At 37.5% G+C, this 20,354-nt stretch overlaps 1 protein-coding gene across 11 annotated transcripts in view; it reads right to left on the bottom strand.

Annotated features, from left to right (window-relative positions):
* LOC138137578 (chondroitin sulfate N-acetylgalactosaminyltransferase 1-like) overlaps nucleotides 1-18,982 on the bottom strand; it is a 125,186-nt gene extending 106,204 nt beyond the window's left edge. For 6 of the 11 annotated variants that reach the window (XM_069057037.1, XM_069057044.1, XM_069057041.1 and 3 more), the window contains exons 1-2: nucleotides 18,650-18,982; nucleotides 1,560-1,616 (exon numbers count right to left, since the gene is read on the bottom strand). The gene's annotated coding sequence lies outside the window, so the exon portion shown is untranslated. The remainder of the gene's footprint in view (nucleotides 1-1,559; nucleotides 1,617-18,649) is intronic. The other 5 variants (XM_069057038.1, XM_069057046.1, XM_069057043.1 and 2 more) reach the window with 1 other exon arrangement.
* Between the last annotated feature and the right edge of the window lie 1,372 nt (nucleotides 18,983-20,354).

The following is a 20,354-nucleotide window of genomic DNA, read 5'->3' as shown; positions in this document are numbered from 1 at the left end:
AAAAACACTTAGGTATACAATTTTATGCATACATTTCATTGTTTTATTTTTATTTAACCAGTAAAACGAATTTGTCCTGAGAGTTGCATATCGTACATCATAATAACATTATTCGATTTCTGGTGAAAGAGTCGGGCAAATTTTCAACGCCTACTAGAATCCTACATTCATTTATAGACACTCTGTATTTCCATAATTAAATCATCTCAAACGCTTCCCAGTTTATAAACACTTAAAATTAAACATTTTTTGTTGATTTCTTTTCGAATTTTGATTTTAAAAAATTGTTCCAAACATTACTATTAGACAAATTAAAAACAATTACATGTAACGAGTCTTTCATTAATGTAAATTTGAAACCGTAAATAACTGTTTTCAATACAAGTAAGCAAAGTAGTGCATTTAATCACGAGTACGGAGGTTGGGCGTCTGAGCCGAAGGCGAGGACCCCAAGCCTAAAAGTGATTAAATGCACATTTGCTCATGCGTGTCGCGGAAACGAAATTTCGGGCAGCATTTTTTGTCACTTTTTGAATTTTGAAGAGTAGAAAATGAAATGTACATATATGTATACCTATCATTATCTAGCTGCATTACTATTTTTCGTAACTGTTAAAATCATTGAAACAATAACTTCTACAAAATTATCCCAACAGGGAACTCACGAAAACAGTTTTTCACAACAAAACGTGGATCAACAAATTTCGAAACAAAAGAGGTTATGTTGTTAAAGTCAAAAATCAGACAAGCTTTAGTTACTAATATTCACAAAGTATTTTAAAAACAGATTAAAACAACTTTCAGTACAACATATTTGGCGCCCTCTATCCAAAAACTCTCAAAACATTGACTTTGCTCACTAGTGAGAAAATATTATTTCCTCACTAGTGATTCAATTGCCATCTTTGCTAACTATTTTCAGTGAGCAAAAACCACTAAAATCCAATGATCATGGAAAAACTTAATTTTACGTATTCTCCTTAAATAATCTTCACTGCAACTTCTTGCAGGTGTAATTACAATCGACACAAGAAGCAGTATCAAATTTGAACGTCTATAACTTTTCCAATTATTGAGCAATCCCAATCTTCCTGTTTTCCGTTCATTTCACCACTCCTTGTACTGGAGTGAGCATCAAATTTCTCTTTTTAAATAGTCGGGTGAATCAGAACGAATCAGCTTTGACAAATTGGAAATTGGACGATTTTAGTTGGGATTCGAAGCGGCATTCAGCTCTCAGTCCAGACGACGCGGGTTTATTTACACAAGTTGAGGAGCTTTTCCATTTCCATTCCTTCTCACGTATTTTGCTGGCGATAATTGATAAGAGTTGCTTTGAGGGACGCGCGTGTGCGGTCTAGTTTATCTGATGGCGCTTCACGGATGGGCGACCAGCCGAGGTGACAGTTGTCGAGCTTTCGAATATCACGAGCTTTCGAATATCATGAGCTTTCGACGTGGCGACGAACACGACTCATTAAAAAAAAATTGTATTTTTCGTGGGTACCTCAGCACTCAGTTTCAGGACCTATTTTATCTCGGCGTAGATTTCTAGTTACCTGAATCATTTGAGAGCATCTTTGTGGACCAGCAACATGGATTTTACAGGTGGATATCTGAAAAGAGCGAAATTCGTAAATTAACAACCAACGAGACAAAATGGAAAAAAATTTTGGTGGAGCTTGTAGTAAAAAGAGGTCTTCATTAAGCTTCAGTGCAACTTGCAGATTTGGCGGTTCGGATGTAAGTTCGCCGCCCCCGCCCGGTAATAATTTTCGCGAGCCCCTCTCGTCTCGAATTTCACAGCGACTGGTAAACGAGAAAAGAAAAGTTTCTTTCGATTAAGTTCCGGATTTATCGCCGTCGGAAAGTTGGCCGGTTAATCAAAATCGGAACGAACAACCCGATCGGGGGCCAATCAGCAAATTAAATCACTATTTGCCGGACAGGACGTCTGATTAAAAGGACTAACAATGACAGCGGGCGCGAAATCCGAACGATGCCTGGGTTGTTGCTCCGGTGCGACCGACTCTTTCCGGGAATTGAAATTCATTGAAAGAAATTAATGGCGGAGTTTGAGGAAATAGGTGCCGGAGTAATGAAAGAAAAACAATCGTCTATTTGGCGAAGTTGATCGATATGCAATTCCGCTGTTGGGCCAGCTTCACTTTAATCAAATAGATTTCGGGGAGTATTTTATGCCGAACTAAATTTCGCAAAGCGGCGAGTTCCTCTTTTTCAGTTTAATTTTACGTTTACTCTTGGCGCAATTCATTTGAAAGCTTTCTTTTCATTTTCTCACTTAATTGTACTTCCACCTATACAAAATTATCTTTTCACTTTTATTTCACAAAATGCTTAAACACTTCTAGTGTAGCGGAAAAAAAAATTTGATGGAAAAGATACTAATCTTAATTACTACAAGGTGAAAATGTCTTTAACATTCTTTGTAGTTTCTGAACAAATTTTGTCTTGAGAAAATTTTAGTAGGACCAATACTTTTCAGCATAATGCTGTTAGAAGGTTTCAGGGGGTGACGAGCTCAAGCGAGGCAAATGTTGCCAGAGTTGAAGCTGCCTTGCTATTGCTAAACCAATACTTAGATTTTCAATTTCTCTATGTTGTTCTACAGAGAATAAAATTGTCTTTAAAATGGTGAGGAAAAAATTGGGATTGCTCGATAAATGCAAGAGTTATGAAGGTTCAAATTTAATACTTATCTATCTGTCATGAGTGTTTAAATTATCCTGTGGAGTTCTTGCTTAGGAATTCTTTATTATCATTGCGATATTTAATGTATCATTAAAAAAACGATAGTAATCACAAAAAAGAAATAGAAGCTTGTGTAAAAATGTACTTCTTGGTAAGAAGTAAAGCAAAGCAATAAAAAAAGAAACTAAATCTACGAAAACATAAGTGGAGAAATATTGTCACAAGCGAAGCAGGAATGGTTGATAAAGCAATGAAAGAAAAAGAAATGACGAGAAGAAATGTAAGAAAGTGGAGTAATAACGTGAAGACAAAAAAAATATTCAAAAGAAAATAAATGAATGAAAAATTAGTGATGAATTGAAATAAGAAAAAAAAATATTGTATTTCTTGAGAGAACAAGTTTGGACTTAAAAAAATATGAATGTAGAATGCAGAAAATACCAAAGAAGTAAATTACACGAAGAACAAGGGAAATGAAGAACAAATTCAACAATATTTCATGTTTCTTTTAAAAGTAACGGCAGCTATAAAAAATAGACACAAGCTTGCATTAAAGTGTATCTCTAAATAGGAAGGAAAGGAAAGAAAAAAAAATTAATATACAAAAATAAAAGTTTGAAAATATTGTCACGGGGGAAATAGGAATAGCTGATAATAAAGTGAGAAGATGGAATAGTAATGTGAAGAAAGAAGCATTTAAAAGAAAGAAATTAATGAGGAGTTAAAATGAGAGAAAAGTTTGCTATTGGGAAAAATAAAAAGGGAATGTATAAAATGACAACTAAGTAAATTCTTGTGAAAAAATATAAAGAATAAAAGAAATTGGGACAAAATGGAGAAAGTTCACATGAAATAAAAAGCTAAGTATGTAAAAGGGATATAGGAGAAGAAAAAAAAAACTTTTGATTATTTTTATGGAATCATAATACTGTTGACTGGGAAAAAATTCTAAACATTAAGTTTTCTAGCAGTTTTTAGATTAAAAAGTATAAATGAAGATTCTGAATTGCTCCAGTCTAATTTGATCCATTACACCCTTTAGAGGATGGAAGAATCAAAAGAAAAGGTTTGACGAAATAACACTGATTTGTGTTACTCCTACGTGAAAACGATCTTAAAATTTTTTGTACCTTGTTAAAATCTGAACAAACTTTCTCATACACAAGATTTCAGTAGAACTAACAGTTTTCACGATAATTTCGTTTGAATGTTTAGTGGCGCGGCGCGACTAGAGAATAAGCCGTCCAAACATCGTCACTGACTTCAAGCTATCTTTTGCTAAACTAATGATTTGGTTTCAGTTTCTTTTTACTGTTTGATAGTGTATAAAATTGTCTTTAAAATAGTGGCAGAAAAACTGGAATTGACCAAGAAATGCAAAAATTATCGGGCCTCAAATTTGATAGTTAGATATAATTTCTTGAAATAACTCCTGTGGAGTTTGTCCTGGGATTTTCTTATTACTACGCCAAATTTGAAAAGCTACTATGGAATCTATTGAGAACTGAATTCTTGATTAAACGATGTTTCAATAACTACTCTATCTCAAACATGTCGTAAGTTATAAACACTCAAACTCAGACAATTTTTCAATGCTCATTTTCATTAATGTAAAGTTGAAATCGTAAAATTTAATTTTATATAACCCGTATTATATGATGTGATTTATCATCATTCTATCGGCAATTCAATTCTCAATAGACTTACGGTAGTTTCTTAAACTTTAGAGTGATAATAAAGAATTGCCGGACACAAACCTCGCAGGTGTAATTCCAGTCGACATGACAAACAGTATCAATTTTGAACGTCTATAACTTTTGCAATTATTGACCAATTCCAATGTTTTTACTACCATGTTAAAGAAAATTTTATTTTCTACAACGTCGCATATCACAAATCGGCAATGCGATCATCAGTTTAGCAGCAGATAGCTCCAACTGGGCACCGACGTGTGAATCACGCGACATTATCGCGACAATTATTAGTCCTACAGAAAATATGCACATGAGGAAATTTGTTCAAAATTTTATGATCTACAAAAAACACTCAAATCATTTTCATGTAGGACCAACACAATTTATATTCTTGTCCACCTCCTCGGGGTGTGCCAGATCGAACCAGCCTTGTGCCCCCTTAATTTTCAAATTCGCAAACGACCTTCAGGCGAAGAAACCGGAAAACAATGACCCACCAATGCATCCTTTGACACTTTGAAACCGTCCAGATGAACGTGTGGCGTAATCCAGCGTGTTTCGCATTTCGCTGACAGATCGGAATAAAATGCAAATTGAACAAAACATAAATTTGCGTAGGAAAGCCAAATGCGGCGGAAATTCCACAACGAAATGATTTTTCTTGCCGTATGAACTGGATAATAAAAGTGAGCAAGAGATGGTATCGTCGGCCGAGTGAAACTTATGTAATTTCTAGTGTAGTGGTATCTGGCAACACCAAATTACAGTTATTGTGGCTGTTAGGGCGATGAATATAAATAACGTGGGGAGTGCAAGATATTGCAATTTAGTGGCGACGCAAGCATTTTTATTTCGCAGTGGTGCACGAGAGACTGCCCCGACTGTATTTATTTCTTGACAGCTGCTCCAAACAAGAATATTTCAAATAACACAAGAATTTCTCTCATTTTTGTTTCAGAACCGTTTTGCACCTTGTTACAACAATAATAACCGTTCGATTTTTGGTTTTTCGTGAAACCACTCGAGCACCTCTTAATCAGGCACGATTCCGCAACATCCCTCCCCCACACTCTCATTCCCACGACGTTTATTACATCGAGTACACTCTAATGCTCGACATTCGTAAGACACCGTTCCCGATGTTCACACACTTGAAAAGATCCTTCGCAGATGTAGTAAAGGGATGAAGTCGAATCAATACCTCCGAGACTCGACTCCCCCCGAATGCATGACAAGCGAACCCTCCAACAAAAACCAGAACCTGGTTATTATGCAAGCGCTGCTCCTGCACACTCCTCCGAGCACGTAATGTCCCACATTAGGGCAAAGTCGATGCATATGTGCTACTGGGTCACCTGCAGTATCGACCAGTTGCGGAAAACCGCACACTCGCGGCCGATCCGCAACTTGTAAACTTGAAACGCGGCTTGTTTGGGTCTACGACCTCGAGGGTTGGTCGCGGCAAGCGAGATTCTTTCAAATGTGGTGTTTTAAAAGTTTTGGGGAGAGTGAAAGAGGGTTGGAGCAAAAAAAAAGCTTCGCAAGGAGAGTGGTAATAAGTAGGATTCAATGTAGTAGTCACAGACGCTGAGAAAATAATAAAAATAAAAACATGAGTAGGTACATACTTCTGATTTTGTACAATTGCTCAGGGGTCCCTCAAAGGTCAGCTTTGAGCCCTACGCTTTTAGCAATATGTATACAGGTCGGGCATCGTATACGCGCACGCGAGAAATCGCGACTTCTAATTAAATAAAATTGTGGAAATTTTTCACACTTACCTAGGTATTGGTAAGGTACATTTCATATTTTTTGATAATTTTTCACTTACAAACAAAGCCAAAATGACAATGGAATTGTCAATTTTATGGCAAAGCTGTAAATAAGAGGCTCAAAACGGTCGGCTAGTAGTGAATGGTCCTTTTGTTGGCAAATTATACCATTTGGGCCATAAATCACGCGTCTGTAAACAAGTAAACAATCATATCATTGCAAAAAGTTTCGATTTGTTTAACTATACTGAAAATATTTTTAAAAGGATCAGGACAACTCTCCTTCCAATATTTTTCGCAAGAAATAATGTTCAAAGATGTGTTTGCGGTGAAATGGCGAAAGGTAAAACAAAATGCGACAAACTAGCAACGGCAGGACCTGCAATTTCAGCAGGATGCACCGGCTGCACGGACGAGCGATTGCTTTTTACGCCGCCCCCGTCAAAGTAAACTTGACACGGTCGTAATTTCGCCGTAAAAAATAGTGCGGTGATGCGGAATGGTTTTCCATGAGAAATAGGAAGCTACATTTTAATGTTCTTTTTATTTCTATTTGTGTAAAAGTAGGTGTAAGAATGGGTCCCTCGGGTCAGGTAAACTTCGTTCGTGAAGGGTTTTGCTTACCCCACTGAAAGAACTCCTGAAACAAACATCGTGTAACGGTCTGCCATTTGCATAAGGGTGGAGAGGCGAGCTTTTGCAACTTAAAAAGATGCTTAGATAATTTCATAGCGAGTGCTTATTTACACTAATTTCGGGCATTTAGTTTCAAGTGGAAGTTTTTATATATATTTTATTTTTGTTTAGCCTTTGCAACTGTTTCCTAGTTGTTTTTCGTCAATTTTTTTTTTCAATTATTACTTTAAAACAAATTCTGTACAAGTTCTAGACCAAAACCCCAAGCACTTTCTTATGGCGGTTCGTTTTGCAATTCAAGGTCATTCAGTATAGTTCCAGGATTTTAATCTAAAATTAATTTTGTTTTATTGTGTGAACAGTTCCTCCAAGCTGTCTAACTCCTGACACTTCCGTACTCCACTATTAGAGTTGCAACTCCGTCTTGCAAAACTTTCCAAGCTCCACATACTTCCAGCGTCGCATCAGCACCTAACGTACTGCCTAATATATCATTTTCTTTATTTTGATAGCTCATTAGAAGTTTGTATTGACGTTTCCATAAGCTCTGCTTCCACTTTACAAAGAGGTTAACGCCGAAAATGGTTGTTTGCCTTAATTGGAATAGTGCCACAAGTTTGTGCTTACGCGAATAGTTTCGAAACATGTACGAGCCTGCAGGCGGCGAAAATTGCACAAAAATGTATTTCGCAGCCGAAATTAAAGATGTTTCAGACATGAAAGACTGTAATCATTCGGCGTGAAAGCTCTCGCTTATTGGACTTCTGAAAGGTGGATGAATCCAAAAACTCAATACTGAAACGAAAGCTTTCGCGTTTTTTGGAAAGCTCGACGCTGAAACAATGGAATTTGTTTTTGTTTAACCAATTAAATAATGAAATTGTGTGCGGAATATCTATTAGCAAATTAACAGAGAACGTAAAATGATAATGGAAAAATAATTTGCTGTCACAAATTTACATAGTTATTTTGAAATGTATCAACCGACAAATGCGAGGCATTAATTAAATGGATATTATCCAGATCCTGTTTTTGCAATTTGCAATTATCGCGACCGCATTGTTTCAAAACAAACAAACAAACAGAAGTTGGCGCTCCAGGTGGTGCAATTCCTAAACCACCAATCACACGTTTTCAATTGGACTCAAATCAGGTCAACCAGATGCGCAAACACACAAGAAATTGCACACACTGTCTCTCGTCCTTTTCGTTAATTCACATCATCGAAAGCTCCATTTCAAAATTAAGTCGGAGCTTTGGCCGTCAAGATATCTCAAATGTATTCGAGATCACGTGTAAAGGGAAAATATATAAATCTAAATTGTTTTGAATGGACCCCAGACGCATTAAGAGCTTTCCTTTTTGCTGCAGAACAATGTGCTCTTGTGGAATTACACAACGATAATTATTAATCATTGTGACAAGTTTTGTTGCACCCTTGTTGGGGTGAGATCGAGCAATTTTAAATAAAGCGACGATTAGGGGGCTCAGTGGAAGAATAGGAGGTGCGAAAGTAGGGTAGTTCACGTCAGATTAAAACTTCAAAGAAAATTTGTTCTACAGAATGAAAAAAAAATAGTAAACGTTGTTAAATTTTATTTAGCATCCTTTCTTTTTTGTGCTTTTTTTTTTGTAACGTGTAGTATAAAATGGGCCTCCCATCCATGTAGGAACCGCGGCCAGCCTTGCTTAACCTCTCTGATCAATGCTAATTATCCTTTCAATTTTTTTAACAGATCAATTTTAGTTCTAATAGTCAGGGTAAAAGAATCCTTTGTGCCAAATAACTATCAAGAACTTCCTTTTGAATTTATATTTTCTCACTTTCTTAGTATTTGATTTTTCCTTTTATATTGTAGTAAACGATCTGACACTTATCTGTGTTCATTGTGTTCTTCTGTATTTATCGCTTACGTCTTTTCTTTCCTTGTATCACTGCAGACTTCCAGGATAAAAAGATCCTCGTCTCGTCATTGTACATTCGCTCCAAAGTGGCTCTCTCATCCTCGCTAAAAGTCCTGATGAGTCCTTACGCCAGAACAAACGCAAACAAGAATCCGTTCTCGTTTTCATTAGTCTGAAAGCGCGGAAGCTTCAGCAGGATTCGATAGGCATAATGTGCACGATATTCGGCGATAAAAAATTTCGGTTATTATCCTTATCGTCGAACCGTGGAAATAATGACGGGGCGGTGTGTCCTTGTAAATAATCCTGCCGTAATTCAGGATCGGCTCGATATCCTCGCCAGGATAAATTAATGTCGTATCGAGCGGGCGTAATTACTGCGGAAAAAATTAATTACGCCGATAATTAACATTAGCGAGGACGACATTACGGCCGCAAAAAATATGGAACGCGTCCTGGATCCTGTTTTAATTGGCAGACGCAAATACGTATTTTTCGTGGCGCTCGGAGCGGCGATTTAAATTAAAATCAGCGCCGGAAAACTTCCGGTTTTAATTCGAGGAGGCGGGTGGAGCTTAGGTTAGGAGTTTCCGGATTTGTCACTATTTCCGGGCGAAAAGTCGCCTAATTGCGACACGACTTGTTTTCACCTGGATCGCGCGCCAATGATAAACAGAACTTAAAATGGGACTGTCGTGTCGCGCATTTTAATTAAATCCCACAAACGATGTAAACTGGAAGATATTTGGTGTAAGCTGCGCGAAGAGGGTCCTTCTGTTTGCCAAATGGAAAAAATTAATGGCGTTTTTTGTCGCGGACGAGGTTTTTGTTAAATAAATAAAAAGGGAGAAAGAATTGTGGCCGTGTTGATTCGGCCGGGGGCGGTTCAGTTTTAATAAAAGTTGGCGGTGTAATTCTTTAATATTTAAATTGTACAGTTGCTATTTGCGTTTAAAAAAAATAAGAAGAGAAGTGGAATCACAAGCTAGATATAAATTATGAAGAGTAGAGTAGAAACATGAGAGTTATGTTAGAAGAAAAAAAACTAGAAAGAAGGGAATAAAGTACCAAATTGATAGAAAAACAGAATGGCGGGACAAAAAAGTTACTGTGAGCAACTGTCAAAATCTCATACAGACAGAAAGATACAAGAAGATATATCCTAACGAAATTGTAATGAAATTGTTGCAGAAATTTTTAAAAAGCAAAACAAAAAGTAAATAAAAGGGATAATGATGCATCGCCAAAAATGACCACTCCAACTAAAATGATCGCACCATAAATCAGCAAAACTCCCAGAGGGAAGCCTATGCAAATTGCAAATATCAAGATTTGTGAAAAAAACGTACATCTACGTACTTGCTCGGGCTGCGGTTCGAACCCCGGACCCTCAGAATGTAAAACGGCACACTACGCGCCTGGCCACGGTCCAGTGTAGTTGTATAGTGGTCTACCCTCCAATAAGTCTTTTCTGTCTTTTAGTACAATCCGCGCGACGCGTTGCCCCTGGCGCCCTCTCTCGGCAAGCACGCAATTTTCCGCCTCGACTTGATTCAAAACATCATCAAAACTCGCAAAAGGCCGAAATAAAAATCCTCCACACATTTGGACAGCTCTTGTCATCTTCAATTCCAACTCCTCGTCCACTCCCAATACTTTTCCTCCCATTAATTAATTTCCGACATCTCCCTTTAAAAACGCGCTGAAAAGACACTTTCCCCACACGCCGCTTTTTCATTTTCCCGGCAAACTCCGCCATTCCTTGTCTCTTCGTCGCCCCGAACAAAACTTAATTTATTGGCGGAGTGACAGAGGCGACAGATTGCATTTTTCGGTGTATTAGTGCCGTTTCTCGCTTTATTATTCGTGCTGGTGTACAGTGAAAGCTCGCAAAGCACACACGCCAAATGATCTTGCTAATGAAACCGTTAGGTCGCCGAAATTGGATCCAATCCGACAAAATGGCAATAACAAACTCACTGGTGTGGCAAATTCCGGATAATGATGTTCTCTAATATGTAACAAATTTGCCGCATGAGCTGAGGCCGCTCCTTAATTAAGATTTATCATACGAGCTTAGGGATTTTTTAGACGAGCTTTCTCCTCGCGCGCTTATCGACGCTGCAAGCCCCGAAAGCTCCATGTCGCGATATCGGCTTTTGCTTTTCTTACGTGTGGGTTTTGCGCGAAAGCTTCACAAGGACGAAGCTGTCATGAAATTAACTTACGACAGTCTAGCAGCGAAACTCGACATAAAAAAATTTAAAAGAGCCGCCCATCCAAATTGTGACCCCACCCAGCGTTGCTTAACTTCTTTGATTCGATGATAATTGATGGATATTTCAAAGAAATGTGATAAATCAAGTCGAAACGTGTTCGATGGGAGAGTTTAAATGTCAAAGTGTGAAACACGAGGTATGACAAGCTGTGATATTTTTTTCTGTAGACTAGAAATTGCTGTGGTTCAATAAGAGCGCTCTTGGCGCACGAACGTGTATAAATTTCCACAAAACGCAGAACAAATAACGTTATTATTCCAACACACACAAGCAAAGGCTCAATTAAATGCAAAATGTTTACATTTACATCAAGTTTCGACTTGGAAAACTACTGCGAGCGAACGAACACCGATATAACTTTCTTGTTCCAACCTTCCATTTCAAATTTAACAGTTTAAACGGTTTCGCTACGAACGCCCTCGCAGACCCATTCAATTTCGCTTTGGACAAACAATCCACGTCTAATTCCGCCCTCTTGCTTAATCCCAGCACATACTTAATTTACTGTACACTGTATAATTATTATTTGTTTTGAATCAAGTCGAGGCGGAAAATCGAGTGCTTGCCGAGAGAGGACGCCAGCGGCAACGCGTTGCGACCCAGATTGTACAAAAACACTTATAGCAGAAACAGTAGAGTCCCAGGACTGTGGCCCAGCGCATACCGCGCAATTTTGCATTCTGAAGGTCCGGGGTTCGAACCCCAGGACCGCCTAATCAAATGTGGATTTTTTTCATGAATCTTGATTTGTGGATAGGCATGTCTACTTCCTTGGGTCCACCTCCAAACCCATCCTCCATCGCACCCCCCTCTCAGTGCGGCCACAAAGACCCCCGCCCTCCCTAGGGAGCACTCCACGTCCACGCTGTAGTAATTATTTGTTTTGCATCAAATTGAGTGGGAAAATCGTGTTTGTTGCAAGATGGCGCCAGCATGTCGTTAGACACCCAGATGGTATAAAATGCGGACGCACGATTATTGAAGACGTGCTAGTTATAAAGAGGAGGTAATAAATCGGAAGACATTTTCTCTACTATCCGGAAAGGTCAGTGGAGCTATATAGGAAGTGTTTTCATCTTTGACATTAATTATCCAACAGCTTGGCGTCATCGTATATTGGGAATTTAATGAACCATTTCGTTTTGTACTCGCTTCAGGAGTTATATTGCGGTACAAATTGTTACCAAACTATTAGAAATTAATTATGGACTGGTGCACCACGTGAGTTTCATGAGGGAATGATTAGTCTTTCAAGACGAACTACCACATAAGTGTGATTGCTTTTGTACATTTTTCCAAGAATACAGGGTGTTATTGAAAGTTGTACAGATATTTTAACCACTGGCTTCATGTAGAACTCGGAAATTATATTTAAAAAATTCTATGTCAAAAAATAAAATGACATTTATTTTTGAGCTACAATTTTTTTAAATTGCTTTTAGTTTTCTACGTTGTCCTACAACCACGTAGGTAAAATTTCGGCACATTTTAAAAATACACACTGTATATCATGTTTTATAAAATGTACGCCAATGCGAAGGAACCTATACGAAATATGCTTTGAAACAAGGAAACCGCATATTGGTGTACGTTTTATAAAACATGATATACAGGGTGTATTTCTAAAATGTGCCGAAATTTTAGCTACGAGGTTGTTTGACAACGTAGAAGACTAAAAGCAATTAAAAAAAAATTGTAGCTAAAAAAATAAATGTCATTTTATTTTTTGACATAAAATTTTTAAAAACTTTTTTTGCGTTTTACATGAAGCCAGTAGCTCATGGTTAAAATATCTGTACAACTTTCAATAACACCCTGTATATCCTGCTTGTCAGTTAATTAATTATTATTATTGTTATTTAAAAAAATCATTTTTTCATATAGGTGCATACTTATGAATCACCCTGTATGCTTTTGTTTGAAGGAGCCGAATCTGTGCGCCGCCACCACAAAATAAACTTATTGCTAGAACAAATATTGTACTACTTCCGGTTTATCAACCCGACTAATAGTTACGCAGACGTTACGTTGGTTTAGCAAAGAATAACAGAATCAGAGCAATTAAGTGGTAAATTTGCTTGAACTGTCCGTTCGAGCTTTGTTGCTTCGATAAATCAGCGAGCTTGGTAATTGGGGAGTTCCTCAAGGTTTCGCTCTAGACCCACATCCGTTCTCGGCTATTATTAGAACCGGAAAAATGGTCCGATCTGCATTCGAACCCATCCCAATCATAAATCAATCACGAGACGACTTGTTTGGACTGGTCGTAATTCCTGTAAGTGATGGCGTAATAAAAGACTCGCCATTAACGCCCGCTGAGATAATTATGAAGAGTTTCTGGAGGGCGAAATCGCATCGCTTACCCAGTAAATTCAAGCTTTAGCGAATTTTCTGAATTATATATAAGGCACACCCTTAATCCAATTTGTAGTTTTATTGTCCACTCTCTACGACAACATGTTAAATAATTCAAATCCGTTTTCGCAATTTCGTTGCTTCCAGTGGTGAGCCGCAAAATTGGGGTTGTTATCCTTTGACTCGGACCATTACTGTAATTTAGAAATATTTCCTTCTGGCAGGACATTTTCAAAGCAAGATTTTTGCAAAAGTCCTCAGTGTTGTAACAACAATAAAGCTTCTCAATTGGATAATTTTAAAAGCTCTAATCACTTCGATTCTATAAATACTGCGTTTGGGCCAAATGAATTTGCAATAAAATAGAAAGTCAGAAAAAAAAAACTTGGCCCACTTGATCCATCTGAGTGTGATTGTACACCACAACACTAGTTGGGAGGGCGTGGCATCCAGGCCGGATTTAATTGCGATTGCGGATATCATCTGATGAGGAAAAGAACTTGTTCTCGTCGGTCACCCGTCCAAACACCTGCCGCTGCGAGCGTGGCTTACCTCGTTTGATCGAATGACAATTACACTGACGTTTTGATAACACCCTCCACTTTTACCCTCTTGTCTCACCTAAATTAAGCTGTGAACTTTCACTAAGCACCTCTCAGTACTCAGTTTAGAGCGAGCAACTCTTAGATTATTTACGTTAATGCCGCTTAATGTTTAACAATAAACTTTACAGCCGTACGCACACACTACAACATATAATTAGGCTAAGTGTGTTATGTTAACGGTGCGGTTCGTCACAACCATTGTTTCCACTCGATTTCTTATTAAACCAACACGAAACCTTCCGTGTTATTTATTCAGAACGCGAATCGGACCCGCTTCTTTTTCTTAATTCTGTTTGCACACAATTATCGTGCGGAACCAGTTCGAGCCGTATTGATCCAGTTTGGACCAAAATTCGAAGAGAGAGCGTCAAAAATTTTCATTTGTTATTTTTTCGTAGCAGTTGCTTGAAAGGAAAGCTTTATCAATTTGTCCGCTCCGACGGGCACAAAATGCGAGCTTTTAATAGCAGTTTGCTAAATTAGCCGCTCTCGACGATTTTATTCAGTCGGGTGTTCCAGGTGTGCGAGCCAAACTACCGTCAAAATAGCTTCAAAACTATTTATTCTGGAGATTCGGACTGAAATAAATCCGCGAGCGGTCGCCGCAAAAATTAAAAGTTTTGACGAGCTTTCGGAGTAAATTAGATGAAAGTCGAAAGGTTTTCTCCTTTCCGAAAGAGCGTCGACGTTTTGAATCAATTTGTAAGGAGGAAAAACGTCTCCAAATAATAAAGATGTGAAGGGTGAGTGAAAGATAACATGTGTAAAATGCAAAATACGTTCTTTCCTGTTATTCTGGTATAAAATCAACAACATCTGAAATAGCTAGACAAAAGCACCACAAAAGAAGGTAATTTAACTGCGTGGTGATAAGTGAGAGAAAACAATTCGTTGAAGTAAAAGACACTAAATTTGAGAATTCACAAAAATGTGGTGTGGCGCAGGGTTCGTTCTTTAAACCGATCAAATTGTGATTATAAAGTGTTCGAGCCAGTTCATAGCAAGTCATTTTGCATTATATTATAGTGCCCAAATAGATTTTATCCTCAAGCGGTCGAAAATTGCGCCTTTGTGTATCTCCACAGAGACAGCCACTTTTTTTTCTGAGCGGAGTAGAAGTACTTGATTTATTTATCAATTACACGAAATATTTAATAAATATTATCCCTATTAAAAGAAAGCCTCTAAAAAAGCGAAATAACGAAATTAGTATCTAATATTTAACCGATGCCACTGTGGTATTTCACGAGTCGTTTGTTTTGGGCGTGTCCATGCTGTCAGATGTGATGACAAAATCGGCAAACAAGATGGTCGTTCAGTGTTAAAAAGTAAACATTTGTAAGTTGTAATCGTTTGCTATTCACGTTTTGATAATTTCTGTTATATTTAGCGAATATCTGAAGTAAAAAGTCCGATGTCATTGAATGAAAACGAATTCCAGAATTGATGCAGATCGCGGCAAACTCAATGGAAATCTAATCCGACCACATTCGCGGGCGAAAGGTGTATGTTTTCTACATAATTCTCTCATGAAAAGTATCTACTACCTACATAGGTAAAATTTCTGAGTTCCCTAGGGGAAAAATAAATCTTTATTAAATATCATTCAGAGTAGAAAAAGACACACTTCTACTCTTTATGATATAATATACTATTTTTCATTGAGTCATAAAAAAAATTTGAAAACCACCAATGCTTAGTAGAGGTCTTGGATTTTCTCATGGGCTATGAGTCATATCTGCGCACACGACGAATATCGGTCTCAAGTAACCGCTACAAACCGACCGGAAACATCGTCATTCATTACGTTAGTGTCGTCTCTCTCTCATCTATTTGCTTGTAAAGTAGTCAACGTTTTCAGTTTTCATTTACAGATTTTTCACTGGTTTATCGCTCCGCCTTTGCGCAGATATTTCCAAGGTCACAGCCCATGAGAAAACCCAACACCTATACGCTTGTGTGAAGTGTTAAAAAAGTTTAAATATTAAACAAGCGTTGTTGAACCAAGTAAATTTTTACTTTGAGGTTTTTCTATTTCATTAATTTGCACAACTCTTGGCAATTTTTTCATTTGAATGGTACGCGAGAGAGAGACAACATAATTGGACAAGTAATCATTTAGAAAATTACCAACTGTAAAAAATGTTAGTTAACGCCACACAGGCACGATTTTTTTCATTATGGAATTTTTTATTAAGGGTTTTCATTTAAAAAAACAGCAATCAGAATAAGTACATTACGAGAAAAAAATATTGCAAGTTTGATACACTTCCCTTGTAGTTGTTAACAAAAGTCAGTCATTTTCAAATTGCAATAAAGCTCTGAATTTTTCAGCAGAAGTAAAAATGCTATCACCATAGATTATTGGAAGCCGAATATGCAATTCCTTTGATAGTTAAAAAATAAAAAGTCGTGGGCCCTTTGTGCAACCCGATGCGAATTAATTCCAGTTTAATTCAAAAGAGCTGAAATATCAGTCGAAAAAAAAAATTACGCAGCGAGAAAATTTCGCCATTGAATTTTTTGTTTCTTTAATTTGTAAAATTTTTGTTAATATTCTCATCTGAACATTATGCCAGCGAGATCCAAAGGGGCAACAAAGATGAACAAATGAGTAGTTGGAAAAAGCGTTAACACTGCCAAGTCTGAGAGATGTTAGCTAGGCCCACGCGACACGGGCACCACTCCGATTTTTTTATTGAAGGAGCAAATCATAAAAAACCTTGAAAATTATTTGAGAGAAAAGTAAATACATAATATAAGTACGAGTACAGATGGAATAAATATTTTGCAAGCTTGTCACACTTTTCCTGTGCTTTTTACAATTTTCACGAAGCTGTGAATTTTTCAATAGACGCAAAAATCCCATCACCATCAATTAGTGGAAACCGAATGCAATTCCTTTGACAGTAAAAAAAATAAAATAGTGGCTATCCCTTTGTGCACCCTGACCCAAATTAATTCCACTTTAATTCTTTTGTGCGAACTTTCCAAAGCTCCGAAATATCAATCGAACCTGAAAAAATAGTGACGTCCCCACTACATTTTCACTTTGGTCTCATCTGATTGGCGGGCTTTTGTGTCAAGTCTGATTTATTTTATCCCCGCCAACAAATTCGACCGATGCATAAAAAATTGAAAATGCGCATATGAATTCTCTTTATACCCTCTAGACGTCACCCACACCCTCACGCATTCCCAAACGGTGATTCTCCCTTATGAATCTTGAACGAAATTTATCGACTGGACCTCCGATTTGCCGAAAAACTTCTCCGATTATTTAACAGTTGCGGAACTCTCCGGAAACATAAATTAAACGCGTCTTCCCCAACAGACAACAAATTAAAATAAAAAACATCCGGTAAAAAATTGTCTCTTGAAATCAAATAAAAAAAAAATCTACAAGGCAATCATTACTTCACCTCTCCACGTTACACCTTTAATTGCAAATTCCTCCTCGCACATCCATCTTTTATTTTTATCGCACCTCCACATACCACAACCCGAAAAAAACTCACCCAAGCGTTTTTGTTTGTTTTAATTTGACTCGCTCTTCGCTACTAAGCAATCAAACGCTTTACGACCATTGATGAAGTAATAAAATTTACAAGTATTTACAACCGCGCTCAAATTAGATAATTTGTTATTCCGACCGGATAAAACGCGAGTCACTCTGATCGAGTGATCGCCAATAAACGATTCCAATCTGATCTAGAGGATAATTACTCCTTCGGCTCCAATCGTGCTCATTGTGGAAACAATTTCCTCCTGGTTTATTAATTTATTCGATAACAACCAAACAATGTCAGAGCTTTTGTACGAGAGAGCTTTGACAATTTTTAAAAGGACAATCAAGGATAATCGATCGACACAAGATTTATGGATGTTGAGTCACGGTGTCACGGTTCAGCAGTGACATCTTGCGTTTGAATAATAAATAGGAAAACATTCAAATGGAAATACCATGGAATAGCGTTGAGCCATGACAGTATAATTGTGTTTGGTGTCACCGCGGAGGTAAAATAAATTACGCAAAAGTGTTAAAGTGCAATTAAATTCGAATCATAAATTAACGAAGCCACAACAGTCAAGGCTGTTGCTAGTTTTTATAAAGTACATAAACTGGTTGCTGTTAAAATGTGTAATGTGTAATGTTTCAATTTGTTTTCATAATATTTATGAGTCGTTTAGTATTCTTATATTAATAAACAAACAATAAAAATCAAGAGAGGCTTGAAAAAAAAATCGAAATTATCTACTTTTTTTTAGTAATAATACTAATAATAATTTTCTTATACATAATATGTTTCGTTTGATTTGTTTTTGCGCCGCATCAAGTATTCCATATTTCTGCCGCCCCCAACATAATGAATAATTAATTGTGACAAATTTGATCCAGTGCTTCCACCCCCGAGACTTTGATCAAACATCCCTCTCGCTCGAATCCCATCTGCGATTCCTACATTGTAATTTTTACGACAAATTCCCTCTCGTTCCAGCGTCAACCTTGTACCATTGACCCACCAGCGAGACCCATTATTGCCCAACGAAGCATCATCCATCACACAATTTGAGCAGTCAAGGTCTGCGAATTTTTCCAATGTTTCCGTTTCCCGCCAGAAATTCGCCCATTTTAGATGGGACAAGGGGCAAGGTCGCCATCTGAATTTGAATAGTTAGAGAAACATTACCTTGCGTGTACCGGTTCAAGAGCGGCCAAACACGTGACACCACATCGTCAGTACACCTCGAGGCGGCACTTATCCCGGAAACGGGGGGCACGCGTGTCATGCGGCGCGATTATTCGCGTTGCGCGTTGGTGGACGTCGAGACGCTGCGGCATCCGCGTCGCTACTGCCAATTCGGAAACCAGGATTGTGTTACGGATTGTCGGTGGTGCGGCGGAGCTGCGCGAAATGCGCTCGCACCAAGTGTGCAGAAATACCGGAGAGTCGGCGAAGAAGACGGCGACTGCCAGGTTGATGAATCTGCGATTTGACAGGGGAGAGTGGACGCGGCGGGTGGAGGGTTTCGGCGGTGTGGTGACATCATCAGAAGATGATTAGCGAGGAGGCTTGGTTGGGGCAGATCTTGAGACGGTTTCTGTTTTGGCTAATGAGAGTGATGTGGAGTCGAAACGGGTGATGGAATTTTTTGGGAGTGTTTGAAACTTGATTTTTGCCATTTTTAACATAAATGAAATTTTAGTTTGACAGTTTTGGGTGAAACAGAATTTTTACGAGGAACCTAAATATTTACAAATCGATAGCAGTCACACAAAAACATTTCAAATTGTACAATGAAATTTTTTGCGATCTAAAAATGAAATAAAATTGATAGTAATAACGTCGATTGTTCATTTAATTTCCCGACAAAGTTGGCGTTGAAGAGTCGATTGTGAACGCACCACTCGTCAATCGGCAGATTAAAAACACAAATAACGCTAAAAGTAACGTTAGATTTGGACAGCTGATCCGTTATCCGTAATTCATGATGCGTTCACAATCGACTCTTCAACGCCAACTTTCACTGGAAATTTAAATGAACACCCGGCATTTTAAGAGGAAATTTTGCGATGAAATATTTTGCAAGTGTTTTAAAGGTAACTCGCAATTGTTAAGAGAAAATTATTCGAAGGTAAAATAACAAGACCTAATGTTTTTATCCGATAAATTACAATTAATTACAAATTACAATTTTACGAGTTGAATTTGGGCATTTTTATTTTGGTTAGGCCCAAGAGCTTTAGCTCGAGGATTTAACCTTTGAATAAATTTGCCCAAATATCAACTCGTAAAATTGTCTAAAGCAAAAATGTTTAAGTGATAATTGGAAAATTTATCAGATATTAAAAATTATATCGTGTCCTTTTTGGCAAGATTAATAATAATTAATAATTAATTTATAATACAGTTATTAAAAACACAATTATTAAAAACAATTTGAAAATCTGACAGGAGTAGCATACAACTTTAATCACTTTTGACAGATGACAGAGTAGTAGGACGATTTTATCGCGATAAACATTTTTGATTGGATGAAAGCAAACGCTCTGATTGGCTGAACACGCACGTTTGATGTACGTGGGAATTAATCTTTGTTATTTTTGCATGAAACAGAATTTCTAACAGATGTAAAATATTTTCGCACTAGTAGTAGTCACATTTGGAAAGCCAATTTTCTATTATTTTTTTTTGTGAAACGTGATTTTCTAATTTTATTGTTAGTTTGACAGTTTTGGGTGAAATAAAATTTTTACGAGAAACCCAAATATTTACAAATCGATAGCAGTCGTAATACATAGTTATTTTCATATGAGTATATTACCTGACCTGACCTGACCTAACGTATGCGGGAAGCGAAATTTTCCTTCCCGCGTAAGCACTTTCTTTCCTC

The sequence above is a fragment of the Tenebrio molitor genome, chromosome 8 (assembly GCF_963966145.1).
Source record: "Tenebrio molitor chromosome 8, icTenMoli1.1, whole genome shotgun sequence".
In the NCBI taxonomy this organism is placed as follows: domain Eukaryota; kingdom Metazoa; phylum Arthropoda; class Insecta; order Coleoptera; family Tenebrionidae; genus Tenebrio; species Tenebrio molitor.
The sequence above is the reverse complement of the archived record's forward strand: the minus strand, read 5'-3'. Positions and strand labels throughout refer to the sequence as shown.